Raw genomic sequence first — 20,535 nt, forward strand, 5'->3', positions numbered from 1 at the left:
ACAAATGGGGAAGGAGGACTTCCAGAAAAAATAGGGGAAACTGGCCAACATAATCAACTTACACATACCCCTCCTCTTTCCAAATATGAGTCTATCTCCAAAACAATCAAAGCTGCCCCATTAAATAACAGTCGTTCTGTACAAAGGAAATACAGCATGATGGGATTATAGACTGATTCCAAATAAAACATTCCCAATTGTTCATTTTGCAATGATGAACAAAAAGCCAAATGGTGTTCAGAGAGGAAGAATATCTTATTCGGGCATGTATTTCAGAGCAGGCAAGTGGTAAGAGACTAAGTAGGTGGTTCTGAGTATGGGAAGAATTGTCATTTGTCGCCATGATCTATTGCCAGGGGTAGGCTCTCAGTAGGCCTTCAGAGACGCATGAGCATGGAGCCGTGGAATCTGGAGGCCGCCCTTCCCATGCATGTTCTCGCCTGCCATGCTGTCGGCAGGCACCTGCATGCAGATCTGTGAGCTAGGGGCTGTTGTCAGGAAAACACCCCAGCGACTCCAGCCTGCCACACCTGCCCCATGGCCTCTGCCTCTTACGAAAATTATAGAGTGACTGCTGCTTTACTGGGATTCTTCAAGGGCCAGACTCAGCTCCATTCTGCAGTACCAAAGGCAGATGATAGGAGCAAGAAGGGTGGAGCCTTCAGTTTTAGTCAAAAGGAGACAAAATCTCCGGTGATTCCACGAAAAGTAGTTTCTGTCACCGTGTAGGAAAATCTGAAAGAAGATGCAAGAAAAAACAATTTCCCCTTATATTTATGCTTTTTAACTTAAACATTTTAGAGGCGTGCTTCAACTCTGTATTATTTTCTTGTCGTTTTCATTTGACTGCAACACTTAAATTCCTTTTAATTATTTTTTTACCCCTATGGATAGATATGGGCTGAAGACAAGCGTCACTGTCTCTTAAGACTTCATTGTGTATTCTTTGCCATCTCTTTTTCACCTGCAGCTTACAGAATATTGGTGCAACTTAGTCATCGGTTGTGATGTCACATGTGGGGGAGTAGCATTTTAGGCAGCCTGTAAACAGCAGGAAGAGATTGAATTCTTAATAAGCCAACTCCCGTTTTCATGCAAATGTGTCTGCTAATAAAGAACGAAGGAGTGAGAAATACAGAATATTTATGACAGGGAGATGCAGGCCTGTTTGGAAACAGACGTTTTATTAGGTTCCCGGGAGGCACCAGCTGCTCTTTTAACGTTTCTATTTTGGGGCTTTATGTAGGAAAACTATCGCTTGTGTAAATAGAAGGGCCGGCTAAGTGCGGGAGGGATGGCTGCTATCACCCTGCTGGGACAATCTTGAAATACTCTGGGCTTTGGTGCCCAGAGCCTTCAGAAAACCTAATGGTTAAAAGTATCAGAACTTGAGGTCCTCTATGAGTATATTCTTGCTCTAAAAATATGCTCTTTTAGTAATTTTTTCAATTATTCTGACTTATGTCCTTTCAGCAGAACTGCTATTCTTCACATGCCAGTTTTCTTCTCAGAAAGCCCTTATCCCAACATGTTAAAAAGTGGAGTCTTTAGCTGATCTGCCCAATATTGATAGGTGAACTAGGCATACAACCAAAAAATATAATGGGAACAACTTACGTGTGTGTGAGAGTACTCATCCGACATAAGCCACATGGGTAGTGAGATGGATTTTTTTTACCACATACATAACTGAATAGATCAGACCTGAAGGAATTGGGGATATTTATATTGGAGAAGAAAAGACTCAGGATTCATGGCCTCTTCACTAACTCCAAACCATGATGCCTTTGCCATCTCTTCCCTGCTGGGCATCAGGATTCTTCCCAGGAACCAAACTGGGCTCTTATTGGTGAGCTTTTACTTCATCTGCCTGGAACCAAGTTTCCACCTTATTTCCTAGCTCCAAATCGCGCCATTCCTGATCCATTCCCCTTTCTGTATTCTCTTTATGTTTTGTCTTTCCCCACTGACATATAAGCTCCTTGAGGACAGGGAATGTCTTACTTGTATTTCTATTCCCAGCACTTAGCATAGTCCTTGGCAATTAGTGTGGATAATAAATGTTATGATCTGTCTGTCATGGAGGGGGCATGATAGCTGTGTTCAGAAAGTTGATAGCTGTCCCAGGGAAGAGAAATTAGGTCTGTTCTGTTGAATCCTAGAAAGGAGAAGAGGGAATGTGCATTCACGTAGTGTCTACTATGTACTAAGCACTTTACAAATATCATCTCATGTGATTCTTATGTTATTATCCCTATTTGTACAGTTGAGGAAACTGAGGTTAAGTGACTTGCCCAGGGTCACATAGTTAGCACAAAGCTAGATTTGAGCCCGAATTCTTTGTTTTTTCTTTTTGGAGGGCAATTGGGGTTGTGACTTGTCCAAAGTCACACGGCTAGCAATTGTGTCAATTGTCTGAGGCTGGATTTGAACTCAGGTCCTCCTGACTCCGGGGCCAGCGCCCTATTCACTGCGCCACCTAGCTGTCCCATTGAGCCTGAATTCTTGACTCTAGGCCCAGCCTTCTAGCCACTGTGCCATTTCTGCTTACATCTACTTCCTGGGAGGAAGAACTAGGAATAATGGGTAAAAGGTTAAAAAAAAAAAAGAAATTTAGGCTGGATGTCTGGAAAAATTTCTTAACAATTAGTTATGAAAAACTAAAATGGGCTGCTTAGAGAGATATTGAGTTCCCCTCCTTAGAGGTTTTCAAGCAGCGTTGGATGATGATGTTGTAGTGGACTTTTCTCTTTCAACATGTGTTGGACTAGTGGTTGCTATGGTCCCTTCCAACTCTTTAGATTCTCTGATTTGATGTTGATGGAATTCATGGAAAACCAATCTCAGAAAAGAGTTGTCTTTTGGGATAGCCAGTATGGCCCCCTCTGCTCTTTTGTCATTTCCTTAGAGATTTTGAAACAGCTATGCGTTTCCTTCCCCCTCCCTCGTTTCCCCTCAAATGGTAAAAGGAGCAGGCAGTTGCCAGATTCCGTCCTTTGGTCCCTCAAGGAGGGAGAGGCTGGAAACATTTAGATCTTTCTGGAGATGGATAGATAACTGCAATTGTGTGTCGTGCTGGAATTATTCGTAATAAATAGGGTGCTACAGACTGCACTTAGGAAAAACGCCGCCAAAACAGGCGGCTTGTGGGGATATGCTGTGTTTCAACACATTAAAAAAAAAATAACCCCAGAGAATTGTAGTAGGGTTTAAAGAAAGCTGGAAAGGGAAGGAGGGGAGGGAATATAAATTTGGTCAGTAGGGCCATAAGGTTATTAAAGTGGGTATCTGGTCATTTGTACTGTAATATGTTTTAAAGGGTGTGTTTACTATAGGACGAGAATTTTAAACTTCATTTAAAAAATATAGTCCTCCTGGGATTGTGTTAGAGGCAGTGAACATTGTTTTCAAAAAAACCCCCTAGAGAGCACTTTAGTAACTACTTGTAGCCAGATTTATTTTGTCTTTATTAAAGAATTTCCAACTTAGCATTTTCTCCTGTTCTCATGTTGCTGGTCCCTCTGAAATTTTCCTCTGAACACTGCCCAGCCAGCAGGCTATATCCATCTTTCAACCTATTCACATATGTGTCCACACACATATACAAATATGTATATGTTCACACACATATATACAAATGCATACACATATATAAACACACATTTATGTCTATATCTATGTATCTGTGAATTGATTAGGCTAGAAGTCATCGTTGCTTTGACATTGTTCTCTGATGGGATGAAAATCTCAGAAAAAGAAGGCGAATTACCCTAAATTCCAAACAGTCAACTAAGAAGATATCAAATAGCATTTGAAGATAACACAGTGTTGTATATATTGGTGTGGGGTTGGGACTATGCTCGAGAAAGGAAATATTGATTCAGATTCTAATGGAACTCCTCCCTCCATTTGATCTAGATAAAGCATCACTTGCTATCTGACATATCCAGTGGCTCCCTATTACCTTCTGCTTGTCCCTCTGGAATCTGGCACTATCCTACCTTTCTAGCCTTATCTCATATTATTATCTTCCATGCACTTTGTTTCAGTTTGCATGAACCACTCTCTGCATCCTAAAGACCATCCCAAAGGAGCACTATGCTTTCCTGCCTCAATCCATGACTTTGTTCACTCTTATGTTTGAAAATGCTTTCTTTTCCCTCTTCCCCTATGGGGGGACCCTCTGGGGAATTAGGAAATTCTGTGGAATTTCTCTTTTTCCTTCCAAGTCCAACTCAGATGCTACTTCCCATGTGAAATCTTTATGTCAGTAATGAACTTCTCCCTCAGACCTGTGGTACAGTGGGGGAACAAAACAAAACAAAACAAAACAAAACACCAAACAACCAACAATTAAAAAAGCCCCCTTCATTCTGGAGGCAGAGGGCCTCAGTCCACATCATGCCTTCTCTCTATACCTGTGAAATCCCAAGCAGGTCACTTGGCTTTCCTGATTCTTATTTTTCTCATCTATGATAGAAGAACATTAACCATTGAAGGTTCTTACCGCTCTAGCTCTATGAGCCTACAAAGAAGTACTTTATTCTGCGGCCCTCAAATGCACTTTCCATGTAATATTGTGCTATCATTATGTACTCTGGTGACAGCCCTCTCCTAGATCACAAGCTCCTTTAGGGGTTCTTGAGGCTTTCTCTACACTTTGTGTGTCCTCCAACACCTAGCGTAAAGCTCTGTAGGCAGTAGGTGCTTTGTAATGCTAGTAAATGTTTGTGTGTATTTTACCACTGCATTGGGTAGAGCCCATCATGGTCTGGTTATAAGTAGTCTGCAGGCTTGAGGAACTCGCTCCAGGTGGGAGACGAGACATACACAAGTATGCTACAAATCAATGAACTGGTTAAACAGAACACATGCAGAGATAATATAGATTGCAGAAAGAACAAATACCCAGTCAGCCCGATTTTTCCTCCTGCAGTGAGCATGTATTTGTTTTTTTAAGGGATTGGAGTGGGGGTTGGGACAGAGAGGTAGGAGCAGGCTAGGAAAAAACCAAACCAACAAACCAGAAACAAGAAGAAATAACTTATTTATGTAAGAGAATGAGAGCAGCTCTTCTACATACATATTCAGGCATTATAGTTGTGTTATATTATACTTTATATTTATATTTAATATATATTTATGGATTACTTAATATATAAACGTATAATTTAATAATATAAATATATTTATACTTTATATTTATAATTATTTTAATATTAGCAGATCACATTTTTAGAGAGCCAGTGTTTTTTTTAAATCTATTTGTTTATTTTTAGCATTCATTTAAAGATTTTTTTTGAGTTCCAAATTCTCTCCCTCCCTTCAGTAGCCCCTCCCCTACCCATTGAGAAGGCAATCAATATAAGTTATACATGTAAAATCATATGAAACATAGTTCCATGTTAGTCATGTTGCAAAAAAAGCAAGGCAAATAAAGTGAAAAAATTAAAACTTCAATTTGCATTCAGAGATCATCAGTTCTCTCTCAGAGTGGGATGGCATTTTTTAACATGAATCCTCCCAATTGTCTTCGATCAATGAATTGATGAGTAACTAAATCTTTCCCAGCCTATCATGATTACAATACTGCTGTAACTGTGTACAATGGTCTTCAGTTTCTACTTGTTGCACTCAAAATCAACAAAGGTTTTGCTGCATCCCAGGCTATAATCACCAGTTTTGACTTTTGTCTTGTCACTGGACTTTGATGATTCTGGAGAAGAGATTGATGCTGATGACTTTGCAGTAGCTTGGTCTCACTTCAGTCCAATTCATGAGCAAGTTAAGACATCACCCTCTTGCTATCATTGACCCTCTCAGAGGGTGAAGGATCAAAAACAACAGGCATTATGACACTGTAGCTGATGGGCCATCCTAGATCCAGTAGAACCTCAGATATGTAGCTTGTGGCCCAGGAAACCCCAGGGACCAGGGAGCAGGAAACGAGACTGATACTTTGCTAAAGCACCAAATGCTTGATGGCAGTAGTTTTTGATGCATAGCACAGGGACCATTGGTGATCTAATCAATCAGCGAACATTTAACCCTCACTATGCTTTTTGTTCGTAGTTGTTTGCATGTTATCTCCCCCATTATACTGTTTCTTTTTTTTTTTCCTTTTTGGAGGGGGGAAGGCAGGGCAATTGGGGTTAAGTGACTTGCCCAAGGTCACATGGCTAGTAAGTGTTAAATGTCTGAGTCTGGATTTGAACTCAGGTCCTCCTGACTCCAGGGCCGGTGCTCTGTTCACTGCGCCACCTGGCCGCCCCTATATTGAGTTTATTAAAAACAGGAATTGTTTTTTTTTGCCTTTCTTTGTATTCCCAGTGCGTAGCACAGTTTCTGGCACATAGTAGATGCTTAAGAAATGTTTAATGACTGACTTCTAGGGACATAGAAAAAACAAAAAAAAATCAGCCCTTGCCCTCAAGAAGCTTACATTCTAACGGGGGAGATAACATGGACAGAAATCCATTCATACCAGATAAATATAGAGTAGATAAAATATAGTCTTGGAGAGGAAAATCCTGGAAACTAGGAAGATAAGGAAGACCTATAAAAAGATGGCCCTTGAACTGGGTCTTAAACGAAGTCAAAAATGGACTATCTGGCTTGGAGGGGAGCGAGGTGGGAGGCTGCTGCTGGTATCTCATAAACATTATGTTTACAATATCATAATATCTATATTTTGTCTTAGGTTAGATATAATAATTTCTTACTATATTGTGATCTCTCTTTTCTTAAATGCTTGCTGTGATTTTTAATCAATGATGTTCTATTGTATTGAGTCCCTCTTGTTAATTTCTGATTATTTCATGTATGCTAGTTTTGTTCCTTTGATGGAGATTTTAAGTCCTTGGAGATGGAGCTCTAGGAATTAGGGCAATCGCCTGACCTTAAGGGGTGCCCTTGCCCTCTTGGGGCAAGAGGAGCAGGGTCAAAAGCAGGGGATCAAACCAGAGTACAGGTCAGGCCAAGAACCTGAATGTCTCAGAAGTGCTAAATGCAAGAGGGCTGAAAGTGGATCAGAGAGGTGAGATTTAGAGCAGAAACTTCAAGCTAAGGAGGTTCTGTCCAGAGATCAGAAGGAATCAGTATGTCAAGAGCCTCAGAGAAGCTTTTTCCTTTTATTACAGTTGTGTACAGTTCTTAACTGCCTTGCTCAATCATTGATCTAGCAATCAACATGTATTTATTAAATGTCTACTATGTGCCAAGAACTGGGCTAGGCAAGGAACTGGAGATGTAAATACAAGTAATGAAACAATCCCTACTTGCAAGCTCAGGGCTTGTAGTCAGAAAGCCTGAGTTCAAATCTAGCCTCAGACACTTACTAGCTGTGTGACTCTGGACAAGCCACTTAACCACTCAGTTTCTTCTTTCTCAGTCTCAATTTCTTTGACTGTAAAATGGGGATAATAATAGTACCCACCTCCCAGGATTGTTGTGAGGATTAAATGAGATAATATTTATAAAGTGTTTAATATAGTGCCTGGCACATAGTAAGTACTAAATAAATGTTAGCTATTATTATTACTCTAATGACTTATAAAAGTGATAATAGCAATAACAGTCAATGACGATAACTTAACACTTACATATCACTTTAAAGATTGCAAAACTTGAAAGTAACATAATGTTTGCATATATTATTATATTTTACTAAAATGCCAATATTAAGGACATATGCTAATATTAATACTATTATTTTATGCTAATTTCATTCAACTTTTTCCTTCTTTTTTTTTCTTTCTCCCAACAAAGACAAAACCAAGTAGCCTTTGTTATTGCAGTATTGCATAATGATGTCTTTTTGGGAAATAATTTATAGTTTTTAACTTCTCAGACATTTCAAGGTCAAAGAAGACAGTTGGAAATTAAAAGGGGGAAATTCCAACGGGTATTTCTAGAAGCAAAACTAGTCTGTGGTGCACAACTGGGCTGAGGCCCTGCTTTACCCTGCTGCTTTGGTGAAGCTGTGGAAATAGACAGCAAATATCCCATTTTAAAAATGTCTTCCATCCATTCCATTGCATAACACAGTTGCTTGGTATCTACTATATCAATATCTAGCATGCACTCAGTAAGTATTTGTAAGTTGATTAAATTAAAAAATGGTGTCCTTTCATTGATGTTTCATCCAAAGTAGTTCTAATCTTATCCATTAATGCTAATGAGCTGGTTTTTTCACCTCCAGTAAATGGAAGTATGTAGACTAAAAATAGTCCTGGGGGTAGGGAGTGGAGTGGGATTTTGCCTGTTAAAATTGTCCACAGGTCAATTAACAAGAGGAAGACCTCTAGAATATTATGTAAGGTCTGTATAGAGAATTTGTGGGAAAACAGATAAGAACCTGTTTGCAGATATAAGGATGAGAAGTAGAAAGAGGTATGATTGCTATCAGGGAAGGAATCTTTCTGTACCAATGAAACCAGGGATTCACAAAAGCAGTAAAAAACCTAAGTTTGCAGGTTTTTCCTACTGTGTTATGGAGAAGATACATGAGGGTCACCCTTGAGCTCTTTTGAAAAAAAGGTAAAATATAAATGTTTTAGTTATATTTGAAGCAAGTACTTCATCAATTTCACAAACGCAATATTAAACTTCAAGAAATTGGTTGATAATTGAAGCATTTACTTGCACAAACACATTACAGAAGAGATAGATGATAAAAGTTCGAGGTTTTCAGTGTGCCACTACATTTAAAACAAATTGTAACATTAAATGAACTGGAATCTATCTTTTTTTTTTTATATTGTATTTCTCTACCTTGCTCAGGCTGTGAAAGTACAGGGGACACACATGAGCTCCAGTCCCACTCTGATTGGCACAGAAGCTTTGACTTGTCCTGTTTTCTATCCTGGGACAATTCACCCCTCCTTTGGCAAACTAATGGCCCTGGTTCCCAGGAAAATCACCATATTAATGTGCGATTTGGGCTCCCAAGCTCAAGATGTCTCCCAACCTCAGTCTTCTTGAGATTACAGGCTTGTACCACCATGCTGGGGTAGTTAGTGGATAGAGTGCCGGGCCTGGAGTCAGGAAGACTCATCATCCTGAATTCAAATCTGACCTCAGACATTTACTAACTGTGTGATTCTGGGCAAGTCAAGTTATTCTATTTGCCTCAGTTTCCTCATCCGTAAAGCGAACTGGAGAAGGAAATGGCAAATCACTCCCATAGCTTTGCCAAGAAAACCCCAAATGGGGTCACAAAGAGTCAACATGACTGAAAAACAACTGAAAATCACCATGCTGGGCTTAGAATTGATGCTGACAAAATTTTTGCGGAATCATCTTTACATAACAACTAAAAAACCATAAAGAGGTGAAACATTACAATTTAGTCTTCTTCTGAAGCATCTCTCTCAAATATCTAGGTTATGAAGCACGTACTGCTCTCTTGGTGCTAAGTGGATGTCCTGGTCTCACAATCTCAAAGCTCCAATGGCTGGATTTATGAAGAAATACAATGCTATCAATACTGTTCTGTTGGAAGCAAAAAAAGGATGTGATTAATATGTTCTTGAATGTGTTCTTATGCCAATTCAAAAAAGATCAGCAAATTTCTTTTTGTTTCCTTCAGGTAAAGCAGCCCCTGGAATTTCAATCTAGAGGTAGTCAGTGGCTTCCCATCAACATGACTTGGTTCCTGTAAGCCTGGACCAAATATTTTGGGATTCTTGTCCTGTCATTAGACATTCATTTCTTGGTTATGATCAGATAATTATTAAAGACAGGGACAGGAAATAGACCTATGATTTCATTGGTCTAGAGCGACAGAATTAGGAAATTATCAATGCAGGTTTGGTACCTTCTCTGCAATCTATAGTCTTACATTGGTACCTAGAGCACTGTGAGCTTTAGTGAACTGTCCAGGGTCCACAGTCACAATGCATCAGAGACAAGACTTGGAATTAGGTCTCCCTGGATCCAAAGCTAGCTCTTTATTCACCATACCATGATGCCAATTGTAAGAATCAAATAAATTAACTGAAAGATTGTGATTTCCTCTGACCATTCCCCTAGGAACCTGAAATCTCCAGGGGATGAGTAGGGCAGGCTAGGAGCACTGAGATCCTTAGATCCAGGTTATGACAGCAATCGAAGGAGTCTCTAACTCTTGCAGCTGCTGCAGCTATGGAAGCAGAGCTATGGCATGGATAATGTCCTAATGTGGACAATGGCAGTAGGTTCCTTTCCCTCTTAGGTGAAGCGATGGTTGTTGGGGATCCCTTGTGAGGAGGTTTTCACTATGCAGCTGCTCGGGGGGGGGTCCTTCTGCTGCAGAAAGCAAAGAGGCTTTGCTTCTGTTCACTGTTTACAAAATTGACAGGGGAATGCTAAAAGCAACTCAATTAATAGCCAGCTCTCCAGGTGGGCTCAGTGGTGTGATGCCACATCCCCAGTGGTCAATATTCTATCCTGGGCTGGATTAATAGAAACAGCATTCAGAAGCGGGGGAGGGGAGGTTGTGTTGCTCTCTTCTGCCCTGATCAGATTTGCTTCTGTTGGATTTCTGTTCAGTTCAGGCCACCCCACCTCAGGAAGAACATTGACAAACGGGGGTCTGCCTGGAGGATGGCAGTAAGGAAAATGAGGATGCTTTGAAACTACACCAAATGAGAGTTGGTTGAAAGAACTATGTGTGGCCACTGAAGAGGAAACTAGGAAATTATTTGCTGTATAGTCATGTCTGACTCTTTGTGATCTTGTTTGGGGTTTTCTTGGCAGAGATACTGGAATGGTTTGCTATTTCCTTTTCCAGCACATTGTACAGATGAGGAAATTGGGGCAAGCAAAGTTAAGTGACTTGCCCAGGGTCATACAGCTAATAAGTGTCTGAAGCTGGCTTTGAACTCAGGAAGATGAGACTGTACCATCTAGCTGCCCACTATCTTTAAAAATTTGAGGGGATGTCATGTGGGAGAAAGATTAGATTTCTTCTGTTTGGCTCCAAGGCTAAGAACTAGTATCAATGGAAAGAAGTTAAAGTGAGGGAGATTTTGGTTCAGTATGGAAAAATCATCCTAACAATTACGGCTTTACAAAAATGGAAGGGACTGTTTCATATGGTAGTGAGTCCATTCTCAGTGGAAGTGTTCAGTAGGAGACTAGATAATCACTTGTCAGCAGGGATCACAGGATCATAGGTTTAGGGCTAGGAGACTAGAGGACTGAGAGGCCATCTAGTCCTCATTTTATAGATAAAGAAACTGCAGTCTGAAAAGTATAAATAACTTGTTCAAAGTCACAAATTGTAGCAAAGGGCAGAGCCAAGATTCAAACTCAGGTCCTGTTATAGGAAGAATTCCTGTTTCAGGTTTGGGTTGAACCCAATGATATCTGTGTTCCCTCCAGATCTGAGATTCTGTGATTTCAGGATAACCAGGTAGTAGCATAGGGATTTTGCTTTCAGATCTGAAATATCTTTATAAAGATCACAAACTGACTGTGTTGTTTAAGGGGTAAAGGAATAAAATCTAGAGAGCTTTTCAGCTTATCATCCTAACCTATCACTTCTCCCACCCCACATGGGAAGTGGGTAGTCATCATGACCTTAATACAAGCTTGCTTTTGACATGGGGGACTATGAATCGGGGTTACAGTCGAATTTGTATTTGATTATCTTGGTAAACTCCTTAACTATTTGTTTGTAATACTGTAAAATATCTCCAGATGTCAGCACAAAATGTGTTACCAAGTTGCTGTGATTAGAGAGGCCCGTACTGAGACTTGCTTTTTTTTTTTAAATAAGAAAAAATGCATGAGGATAAATCAGGTCTTCAATTCTCTCTGGAAACCACCAGAAAGATCTTGCATTATTTACCAACCACAAGAGTTTTTTCTTGGCTAGTGGACGCTTCTCCTACCAGCACTTATTCCAGCTGCTCAAACATGCTGTGGCAAAGTTATTCACCAGCTACAAATACTAGGATGACACCATTCCTATTCAATAGTGCTTTGATTTGCCTTGTTAAATGCTCACAAAGCAATTTTAGAATCCCCTTAATTTTTAAGACTCTAGAGGGCTTTGGGTTCTCTCTACCTAACTTTCATCTTGCACAATGTTTTCTGAGAGGTAGAGGTATCAATAACCCTTTCCTTATGTTGCCTTGACTTGGGATTAAGCAATCCTTATTGGTAAGTATAAATTTACCTAACCTACCACATCTAGTTGACTCAGTTCATGCTTCATAGTCCATTCATTCAGTCATCCACTGTCTTGTCCCCCCAAGAGACCTCTCTCTTCCTTTCCCCCTCTTGCTCTGGGAACAGTTATTAAATCAACACTGCCATTATTTCTGGAAAGGGTATGTGGATCACCATGTATGGCTCTACTCACCATTTATGTGATATTCTAGACCAAAACTCCCTTTTCTGGTTATTAATTCCATATATGTATTGTTTCTTCCTATTAGAATAAAAGGGCAGTTAAAGAGTGCTGGATCTGGAGTTCAAATCTGGCCTAGCAAGTTGTACATAATACATCTGCAGCTTCGTATACAATCATCTCTCCCTCCCCCCCCCCATTTTACTATGCTATGGAAATGCTTGTTTTATTTCTTAAGTTCAGAATAAAACAAATAAAATTTAAAAAATATTGTCTTCGGACACTTTACTAGCTGTGTGACCCTGGGCAAGTCATTTAACTCTGCCTCAGTTTCTCATCTATAAAATGAACTGGAGAAGGAAATGGCAAATTACTCCAGTATCTTTGCCAAGAATACCCCAAATGGGGGCATGAAGAGTGGAACATAGCTGAAAAAATGACTAAACAACAAAATTAAAAGATAAGCTCCTTGAGGAGACAGTCCCACTTTTATATTTACATCCCCAATTAATACAGAAGGCACTTAATAAATGCTTTTTTATCCATCTATCCAACAATCCATCTCTTTTTTTGTTCATTTGTTTATTCATTCATTCCCAAGGCCCTGAACCTCTAAGCCCTGTGATATTGGAATGGTGTTCTCGGTGTCTGATTCCTCATACATATGCTCATGTCTTTCATAACCTTCCTAAGAAACAGCTTTGGCTTGCCTAAATTCCCTGACTATTATCATCTTGTGTTAATATACAATTAATTTCTAGATGCAGGGGTCATTAGTCATGTGGCAAACATAGTATTTTCTTTGATCTTCCTCATTTGTTTTGAATTCTACCAAATATAGGCTAAGTCAGCTTTGTTCTTCCTATTACAAGCCCTCCTCCCCTTACATACTATTATGAAAGAGGACTGTCAGAGCAATATTGGAAATTGTTTTTATTTTTTGGGAAAAAAAGGCACTTAAAGTGGGGGGTGGAGACAGCCGACTCACTGATGCAGAATTCTAGCATTTGCCCCTACAACTGATGGGGTATAGGGAGAATAGGTCTTGGGAGAGGGGTGCTGCCATTATGATATCCTGAAAATGGTAACCTGGTCTTAGTTATACTATGCAGCATGAGGCAAGGTACAGAGAGGAAGTGTTCCTTCCTGCACCTTGGTGCCCTGGGCCAAAGCATGTTAACATATTCTAGTGCCTCTGGGAATTCTACTCACAGCCTTCCTTGTTTTCTCCAAACACCCCAGCACAGGAACTTCATCCCTGATCAGTGCTGCATCCCAAGTATAGATGGGCTTCCAGAAAAGGATGTTATCTATGTGTAGACAAACACTAAGTCAGGGAAGGTCAGCAGTTCCTCTGTGTTTGCCACTGTCAGGAAGGACTTAGGCCTTTTTCTTGTAGCTCCCTTCTTGGCATGCATTCCTCTTCTCTTTCTGCTGTAACCCTTCTCCTAATGTTGTCATGACAACAAGCTACTCTCAGACATTTTTTTTTCAGTACAATAAAATCTGCTTTACTATAGCTGGTGAGATCGTATGAGGATATGAAATTCCTCCAGATAGGGCAGTCATAGAGATATGGAGTGGCCCAGTTCTGTCTAACCTAGAAAACAAGTCATACAGGGATTTTCTGGTCTGGATCCCTCCATCCAGTTGCCCAAGGATGGCCTGTTTCCATTCTAGGATGCCTTTGCCTCACTCCACAAGAAGTTGGCTGATTTTTTTCTCTTGATCTAGTCCTCTCCTAGTCTAGCTGTTCCAGTATTTAGACTTTCTGAGCAAGTATGAGTTTCTCTCTCCATATTATATATATATATATATAAATCACCTCTATGTCTGCTCTGGAGACCTTATTCCTGTCCTGCTCTTCTAAAAAGACCAGGTAGGTGCTATTATTATGCCCATTTCACAGATGGGGAAACTGAGGCAAACAGAGGTTAAGTGATTTGCTCAGGGTCACATAGTTGATAAGTATCTGAGGTGGGATTTGAATTCAGGTCTTCCTGCCTTCAGGTCAAGCACTTTATTCATTGAATTACCTAGCTCATAGGTAATAGATCACAGGTAATCTATGATCCTTGATAGCAGGGACTCTTTTTGACTTTTCTTTGTATTCCTAGCCCTTAGCATATAGTGCCTGGCATATAGTAAGCCCTTAACTACTTATAAGCTGTCTGAGATAAGAGAAACAAAAATAATTCCCTAAGAACACCTTTTAACCTCTATTTTCCAGCTATTTTCAAGTGAGGAAGCCTATATTTATCCAGGTAATGGCCTTAGTTTTCTACTTCGCTTTCCATGAGTAGAATAGTTGTAAAATGCTGGGAAGCCAGCTGCCAAGGACATCGCCAGCAGAAGATATACAAGGGATTAATAGGCAGCAGGTTTTTAAATGTTTATTTTTAATAATATTCAGCATCATTTAATAACAATAATTTTTATCGCTTAAGATTTAAGGATGCTGTTTTGTGTTTACATCATAGTCTTTCCTAGATTAGGTCCTTGCCCCACTACAACCAGAATGGAATTCTTCCTTGTAACAAATAGTGAGCTTTTTTTAAAACTTATATAATGATTGCATCTGATAACATTTTGCCATATTGTCTGACTGGTCTCCATTGACAGGGGAAGGCCAGAGATCCTGGGATCATAGAGCTATAGCTAGAAAGGATCTCAGGGGTCATCTAGCCTATAAACTCCCTTATTTTACAGATGAAGAAAGTGAGAAGCTAGGTGACTTGCCCTAGGTCACACTGGTAGTAAGGGCTAGAAGCATGAGATTTCCCTGTCCTTTCAGATTTTTATAATTAATCTGAGTTTAGCTTCCTTTTAGAAATAATGCATCATTTCCCCTATGGTTTTGCTCACTATACTTAACATCAGTTCAGGCATATTTTTTTGTTAACATTTATTTATATTCTCAATTACATGCAAACATTTTTTAACATTCATTTTTAAAAGTTTTGAGTTCTGAATTCTCCCCCTCTTTTCCTCTCCTCCCTCCTTGAAAAGGAAAGCAATTTAATATAGATAATACACACATAGTCATGTAAAACATTCCCATATTAGTTATGTCATAAAAGAAAATGCAGACAAAAAACACCAAGAAAAATAAAGGAAAAAATTATGTATCAATTTACATTTTGACTCTATTAGTTCTTTCACTGGGGTTGGATAGCATTTTTTTTAATCATAAATCTTTCAGAATTGTCTTGAATTGTTGTATTACCAAGAATAGCTAAGTCATTCACAGTTGCTTATCATACAATTTTGGTGTTACTATATACAATGTTCTCCTGGTTCTACTCACTTCACTTTGTATCAATTCACACATAACTTTCCAAGTTTTTCTGAAAGCATCCTGCTCCTCATTCCTTACAGCACAATTCCATCACAATCATATACCACAACTTGTTTAGCCATTCTCCAATTAATGGACCTCCCCTCCATTTCCAGTTCTTTGCCACCACAAAAAGAGCTGCTATAGATATTTTTGTACACATAGGTACTTTTCCTTTTCCTTTGATCTCTTTGGGATATATATCTAGTATCAGTTTTGCTGGGTCAAAGGGTAAGTACAGTTTTATAGACTTTGGATATAGTTCCAAGTTGTTCCCTGTAATGATTGAATCAAGTTCACAACTCTACCAAGAATGCATTAGTGTCCCTACTTTTTCCATATCCCCTCCAACATTTGTCATTTTCCTTTTCTGTCATATTAGCTAATCTGTATGAGATGATATCTCAGAGTTGTTTTAATTTGCATTTTTCTAATCAATAGTATTCAGAGTATTTTTTCATATGACTAGATAGCTTTGATTTCTTCATCTGAAGACTGCCTGTTTATATCCTTTGACCAATTATCAACTGAGCAATGACTCATATTCTTATAAATTTGACTCAGTTCTCTATATATTTGAGAAATGAGACCTTTATAAGAGAAACTTGTAAATTCCCCCTCAGTTTCCTGCTTTCCTTCTAATCTTGGCTACATTGGTTTTGTTTGTGAAAAAAACTTTTAAATTAATATAACCAAAATTATCCATTTTACATTCTGCAGTTCTCTCTCTCTCTCTCTCTCTCTCTCTCTCTCTCTCTCTCTCTCTCTCTCTTTCTCTCTCTCTCTCTCCTCTTGTTTTATAAGGTAAAAATATTCCATACTCCCTAATTTGCTTATGAAGCCATTTTTATTTTATCTTGGTATACAGTGTGAGATGTTGGCCCATACCTAGTTTCTGAGTTGAGGCACATTGTAAGGGACAGGTTTTAGAATGAAGAACAATTCTGACACCTGAAAGATCTTGGCTGTAAACACTGGAATAGACTTAGTGGAAATGAAAGCAAGGGTCACATTACGGTTATGGGCAATATGAGCATCCTTTTGGTCAGGGATGTTTCAAGAAACTTATGCAAGTATGCATCTAGGGAGCTGCCATATCCTCCAGGAGGTAGCTGTTAGTTTGGGTGAGATCAGCTGATAAAACAAATGTGTTAGCTCAGAACCAACACACTGGCGGAAATCATCACACCCAGGGCTGTGAACAAGTGATTGCCAAACTCAGGGACAAAGCTTTGAAATTCCCAAGAAACATGCATATAATTGGATAAAATTCCATTTTTTCCCTTTCCCTGGTATAGCTAACAATTTACCCAAATGGACATTTAAAAAAGACACAACCTAACTTTATTCAGAGAGTGCCAGAGCTGGAAGGGATCTTAGTTATTATCTAGTCCATCCTCTTCATTTTACATATGAGAAAACAAAGGATTGGAAAAATGGCATCATTCACCCAAGCACAATCAGCAAGAAAATGAATGACTAGTTGAAAATTCTTCCTTTTTTTAGGGGGGGGGAGTATTGGGGATAGGTTGTAAAGAACTTAAGAAAATTCAAACGACAAGCACTGTTTTTCACTCCCTAGCACTTCTCCCTTACTGAGCAAAAAGAAAAAAAGAAAATCTTCATTAAAACTCTTGTAAAAATGCATATAAGTGTGGACATAAATATGTAATACATACACATAAATACACACAATACTCAGTTTTCTTAACTACAAAATAGGGACTATATATATGTATACATGTATGTGTATCTATATTTGCTTATCTGTTTGTCTGTCTATCTATCTATCTATCTATCTATTCATCCATCCATCCATCCATCTATCATCAAGCAAAACAAATCCCCACACTGGTCATGTCCAAAAATATGTGTCTCATTCTGCATTTTGAGTCCATCACCTCTCTGTTAGGAGGTTGGTAGAATGCTTTGTCTTTAGTCTTTATGGAATTGTGCTTTGTCATTATACTCATCAACATTCTAGAAATCTTTCAAAATTATTTTTATTTATAGTGTTGTTATTATACAAATTGTCCTCTTAGTTCTGTTTTATTTCATAGTATCAGCTCATACCATTTTTCTGAGTTCTGAAATTGTCTATTTCATCATCTTATTGTGTAATAATATTCCATTACATTCATAGACTATAATTTGCTTAGTCATTCCCTTAGTTTCTCATTTTTGCTACTATGAAAATAACGGTTATAAATATTTTTGTACATGTGGGTTTTTTCCATCTTTCTTTGAGTCTTTTAGGAAGTAGAGACCAAGCTGTGAAAGTTAGCATCAAGATGGCACAATGGATAGAACTCTGGGCTGAGTTAAGAAACCTTCGAATCTGAAACCAGACATTTGCTGGCTATATGACCTGGGGCCAGTCACTTAACCTGTGTCTGCCTCAGTTAATGACTCCTAACTTGCAGAGTTGTTGTTAGGATCAAATGAATAATATTGTAAAGTGCTTAGTAGGCCCTTAACAAATGCTTGTCCTCTTCTCTCTTAGTAGTATTGTTTGGTCAAAAGAGATGCTCAGTTTAGTGAGTTTTGGGGCATAGTTCCAAATTACTTTCCAAAATAGCTAGAGAAATTTATAGTTCCACCAACAGTGCATGACAGTCCCTGTTTTCCTATAGCCTTACCAACATTTGTCATTTTCCCTTTTTGTCAACTTTGGCAATCTGATGGGTGTGAGCTGGAACCTCAGAATTGCTTTAATGTAAATTTCTCTAATTACTAATGATCTGGTTGATGACAGCTTGGATTTTTTTTCCTTTAAAGCATTTCCTACTATATCATCTAGGAATATTTGCATTTTAAGAGATTTTAGAGAAATTGCTAAGGGTGGAATTTTAGACATCAGTGATTTTCCTTCCACCTGTTTGACTTCTTCTTAGTCTTTTTTACTGGATCGTAATCCATATCTCCATCTCCAACCAAGCATGTACTTTAAGGCTCTGCCCTATATCCCCTTCTTCCTAAATTTGTCAGGAGTACAACCATACTTCGAGTCAGCCAGATTCCCAAAGTTGGTGTGATTCTCAACTCTTCACTTCCTCCCAGGTCTCATCCAAATCGGGGACCAAGTCTTGTCGATTCGATTGCAACAGCACCACTTGCATCGATCTTCTTAGCACTTGTATTGCCGTACAGCCCTATTCCTGGCCTTTATCACCTTTTGCCTGAATTATTACTATAGGCTTCTAATTTGCTTCTCTACCTCAAGTCTTTCCCTTCCCCAATTTGTTGTCCACATAGTGGAAAAAGTGATATTCCTAAAGAACAAATTCGACCATGTCACTTCTCTGTTCAAAAATCTGTACGGAGAACCTCTTGCATTTAGGATAAAATAGAGGCCTTTGCTTGGCATTTAAAGCCCTTAACAATTTGACTCTAGCTCGCCTTTCCAGGCTGACTACATATTACTCCCCATTGCTACTCTGTGGTACAGCTGAATTGACCTTCTTACCATTCTTCACACATGTCATTCTATCCTTTTCCTGCCTCTCTGTGCCTTTGCATAAACTGTTACCTCAGTATCAAATACTGTTTCTCCTCCAACTTAGAATTATTTCTTCCTTTCAAAGCTTAGTTCAAGTGCTATCTTTTATATAAGTTATATGTCTTATGTAAAATATGTATGGGGTATTTGGGGAGGACTAGCAGCTCTGGTGTGAGGGCTTGCTGAGCCCTTTTCAGAGCTGTTTATCTGCCTTTGGTGTCTACCTTTTATCCAACTCCCACCTGTGACTCCAAGAAACTGTGTGTTAAAACTGTCTTGGCTACACCAGGTTGAGGTTAACTGATTAACTCATTGGTGAGTTAGGGGGATGTCTACCCCAAGCGTATGAAGACTTTCCCCAACAGAATGGGCAGATGAGAACAATTTGTTCCAATGGCCACGAAGGCAACTTAAATAGGCACTATGGAGTATTTAAAGCTTGATCAGATGTCAAAGATGCCAAGGTCATTTACTGCATCCTGGGCCATGTCCAGTCATCTTGACTTTTGTCTTTGGCCCCTGAACTTTGATGACTCTGGAAGAGAGAGCGAGGCTGATAACTTTGTATAACTCTGTCCCACTTAAATCTAATTCATGCACAAGTCAAGACATCACCCCATGATGTCATTGGTCATCTTCAAAGGATGAACAATAAGGTCTCACCCATGATGCTTGTGCTCCCCCCCCCATTACTTTGTATATGCAGTATTTTGTTTTTGTTGATATGTGTACAGACTGTTTCCTTAGACAGAGGGCAAGCCCTTGAAGCCAGGGACTGTTCCATTCTCATCTTTTTTTATATTGACAGTGCCTAATTGATTGATAAATATATATGTGGTTAATGGATGGAAGTTGTGATGAGGCAAATTTAGGTATTGTGCCAGAAAAAAACTTCCCAACAACGGGGGTTATCTGAAGGTGGAAGGGGTAACCTCAGGAGGTGGTGATATCTCCCTCCTTAGAAGTCATGAAGAAGAAACTAGACAACTTGATGGTATATTACAGAGGCGATTTCTTTTATGCATTAATTGGACAAGATGGCCACTGAGTTCCTTTGCAACACTCAGATTCCATGATTCTGTGACTGATTAATGAGGGAAATATTTCAGTACAGAAATCTTTCTTATTTGGGTTTTGGGTAAAATCTAATCTTGGAAAAGGAAGACATGGAGGAATGGAAAGAACAAAAGCCTTAAAATCAGGAGATCTGAGTTCAAATCTCGACTCTTTCATTTACTAATTATATATATTTGGTAGGTCACTATGTCTCTCAGAGCCTCAGTTTCCCCATCTGTAAAACATAGAAACAATCCACTACCTGCATGAAAAATTGCTTTAAAGAGCTGTAAAGCACTATATTAA

The sequence above is a fragment of the Petaurus breviceps genome, unplaced genomic scaffold (assembly GCF_028583685.1).
Source record: "Petaurus breviceps papuanus isolate PSGF00001 unplaced genomic scaffold, PetGlider_PUasm1.0 90650, whole genome shotgun sequence".
Classification (NCBI taxonomy): Eukaryota; Metazoa; Chordata; class Mammalia; order Diprotodontia; family Petauridae; genus Petaurus; species Petaurus breviceps.